Raw genomic sequence first — 3,926 nt, forward strand, 5'->3', positions numbered from 1 at the left:
GTCCTTCCGACTTCGGTTTCCTCACACTCTTCAGGCAGTCATGCTGGAAAAGCCGTCTTTCTCGAAACTCAAGCACCATGGCCGACCTCTTCTTCGTCAGACCAGTATATTCTTCCCTTGTTCGATCGCTGGATCACAGCATTGTCATCTCTTGGATTTCCTACCACGATTCGGACACTCGCGCTGGATCTGTCCTAGTTATTTGCAGACGAAACATCGCTGTCGCCCCCCTTGTTTTCCGAAACTGCGATCCATTCAAAAGCTTCCTTAGGGCCGGTTTCACCAAGCGAAATTATCTCGATAAAGTAATGAATTATCCAGATTAACTGAATATCCCGTTTCACCACACCGAATATCTCGATCTTTTAGTGTTATCGAGATAAAATATTTTAACCACCGATTTTCGTGGTTAAAGTCTTATTATCGAGATAATATTGTAAAACGAAGTGACGAGAGGAGATTTTAAAAATTGTAATGGCTCGAGGCATGTACAATTTGATTTTTGAAGATGAAAGTGATGAAGAAGATGCCATTGTTCGTCGGCCACGATGGATGCGAGATAGAAGCGATTATTTTGAAATGTATGATGAAGAAGACTTTAAAATACATTTTCGCCTTTCAAAACAGTCGACTATGTTTGTTTTGGAACTTATAGAAAATCAACTACAGTTTCCCGAAAAGTAAGTTTATATTAATATTATTTCCTAATGTTAATTGTTTCTGTAGAATAATAAATATGTATATGAAATCATAGACAAGTAAAATAAAACTCATTTATACGAACATTACATTACAACCTTCAACATACTTTTTTCGTCTTTCACAGGAATATGTCAGTGTCGCCAATGAACCAACTGCTGGCTACACTTCGATTTTATGCTACAGGCTGTAACCAGCTAACCATTGGGGATTATGCTGGCTTTAGTAAACCCACAGCTCACCGAATAATACATAGGGTTAGCTCCGCAATTGCATCTCTTCGACCGCAGTTCATTAAATTCCCAGAGACGATGGAAGAACTGAATTTAGCACAAAGGGATTTCTATGCAATTGCTAAATTTCCCAGGGCTATTGGTGCTATGGATTGCACTCATGTAAAAATCCAGTCACCAGGTTGGTTTAAACACTGATTTTATGCTACCTTTTTATTAAACATTGCAATCCACATACAAGCTTGTTTTATGTTTGTTGCAGGTGGAAACAATGCAGAATTCTACCGTAACAGAAAAGGTTACTTCTCTGTGAATGTGCAAGTAATTTGTAATACAAAATTGGAAATTACAGATATTGTTGCACGATGGCCTGGTTCCTCACATGATAGTACCATATTCAACAATAGCAACAGAAGGGCATGTTTTGAGAGAGGGGAGTATGGTGATTCTGTACTACTTGTTGATGCGGGCTATGCTTGTAGGTCATATCTAATGCCTCCATTAGATAATCCCAGAAGTCCACAGGAACACCTATTTAATGAGTCGCAAATTAGGTCAAGAAATCCTGTAGAGCGAACATTCGGTTGCTGGAAGCGACGTTTCCCAGTCTTATCTTTAGGATTGAGAGTGTCATTAGAACATTCGTTTGCCATCATTGTAGCGACTGGGGTGCTGCATAATATCCTGCGACAAACTGGGGAAGAACTCCCTCCAGACGACCCTAACCTCAATCTCCACCTCCCTTGGCAACAGTTGCTTGAGGAAGGAAATGTACAGCAGAACAACGAAAATGCAAACAGAAGGCCCAGATATGACAGTGTCAGGCATTTACTGATTGAAAACTATTTCAGGAGGTAAATGAAATTTACATATACCTATAATTAAATACCTATATATGTGTGTGTGTTGTAATACTTATTTAAGATACGATTATTTATCACTCTGTGTATTTTCAGTTTGTTGTAGGTCATACTGATCTATATGTCACACAGAGATGCCATCAACTTGAAGATTTGCTGGTGAAAATAACTACATATAGCAAGATGTATGGAATATTTTAATACATTTGCATTGTACAACTGCTTAGATCATACAAAATAATGTGACATAAGCGAACATGTATTATCTTTTATATAATTCTTAACATTTGTACTTGAAACTGTTTGTTAATAGGCACAATGAATATCACTTTGTAAATATACATGTAATATATAACAATTATGTCATGATAGTTGAGCAAATGTTTAATACATAAGAACAATTAAATTACTGCAAATGTTCTAGTTCTTTCTTTATTTTCAAGATTTGTAAAGATAAAAGTTCAGTTTGCAGCTTTTCCTGCTTTACTTTTTCTCGTTCTTGTTGTAACCGCAGTTCCCAGATTTCTTTCATAACTTCTTTTTCCTCGATTGCATGTTTTTTTGCAAGTTCAATTAGTTCGATTTTTGCTGCATTGACAGCACTTACTTCTTTCACTTTGGTGGCCGGGGTTGGTCGCCGCTTGCTAGTAAAGGGAGATTGCACTGAAGCATTTCCCCTACTGCTAGGAGGCATTGCCTTCCCACTACTTGCACTGCATGAATCAGTAGTATTGGTCTGCACTGTGTTTGTGATAGCCGAGTTGTTATTGGAGTGTCGAAGGGCAGAACACACAGGACTGCTGAGCATGGCTGGAGTATAATGCGTCCAGTCGCCATTTGGAAGAGTTACCTGTGGAAAAATTAAATTTGAACATTATGTGAGAGAAATAAAGTTAACACAGTGCATAGGCTATAGCTATACATGATTAATAAGCATAACTATGCACAGTGACACATCCATTAGGTTTTCTCAAAATAAAGTGTAGGCCTACTAACTGTCTCTGCCGTCTCCACGAAAGAAACATCCACTTCTGCTCCGACATCCAGTTGAATGCTGTCATCCTCATCAGTAGGCCTATTTGATGCATCAAATGGTAATATTATTGCATCTGAATCTGAATCGAAGGGATTCTTGGCACCATCGATAGTCGGTTTGATTAGGCTCTGCACTCTCTCACAAATGGGATCCTTACTAACTGTTTTTGAAGGACCTCCACCTGAAAAAATACAGAATTAATTTAGTTATGTGGTGTATATTTCATATCCACTGGTGGTATAGTGCGAAGTGTCTTCTTGACAGTGCAAAGGTTATAGTTCTGATTCCAACTCCACCCAAGATACCTCTTTAATATATTACAATTAATTCAAGTAACTAAAAAAATTGTTATTGCACATGTTTACAATTCGTAAAATTGCATTATGGATAAAAATGCATACAATATTTATTGCTGTACCTAAATATAATGTACCAGGATATACAGACAAAAAATATATTACCTGTTCCAGTTAATACTTGAACTCGTTGATCAGCAGAAGTCTTTCGCGTTTGCTTTTTGAGATTCTCCCACACCGCTTTTAAATTTTCTGCAGTCCTGTGATGTTCTCCAGACATACAATTGAAAGTATCTGCAAGTATTTGCCACTGCTTCATTTTTTGTTGCTGTGAAACACCATCTGTTTTTTTATTTTCAATGATATTGAAATGTTCAGTTACTAAATCTAAAAGAATGTATTTCTCCTGCTGCGATGTATTTTTATTTCTCTGCTTCTTTGACAAATTACAGCCTTGGCTCGCCATAATAGCCTACGAAATTTCTAGCCAAACTTTGATAACGAAAGGTGTTTACAAACAGAAAATCGCGATAATTTCAGAAGATCGAGTTAAACTTATCTCGATTTTCTCAGAGAAAGATAATATGTGGTGAAACACATATAACTTTATCGAGATAGAAATGGAAGATTAACTTTTTATCTCGATAACATCATCGGGATTTTCAACTCGACTGGTGAAACCGGCCCTTAGTGTCCCGAGTTTAATATCTTCGTTAGTATTCGAGCGGCCTTTCGCATGGTGATAAGGTTCTATCACAGCCTGTCTCGCTCTAATACTCATGTTTCTTAAAGAAATGCAGGC

At 37.4% G+C, this 3,926-nt stretch overlaps 1 long non-coding RNA gene across 1 annotated transcript; it reads left to right on the forward strand.

Annotated features, from left to right (window-relative positions):
- The first annotated feature begins 278 nt into the window (after positions 1 to 278).
- On the forward strand, positions 279 to 2,211 carry LOC134527633 (uncharacterized). The gene is made up of 2 exons (XR_010074229.1): positions 279 to 680; positions 827 to 2,211. It is a non-coding gene; the product is annotated as an uncharacterized LOC134527633 (long non-coding RNA).
- The last annotated feature ends 1,715 nt before the right edge of the window (positions 2,212 to 3,926 follow it).

Source organism: Bacillus rossius, chromosome 1 (genome assembly GCF_032445375.1).
Source record: "Bacillus rossius redtenbacheri isolate Brsri chromosome 1, Brsri_v3, whole genome shotgun sequence".
Taxonomy (NCBI): domain Eukaryota; kingdom Metazoa; phylum Arthropoda; class Insecta; order Phasmatodea; family Bacillidae; genus Bacillus; species Bacillus rossius.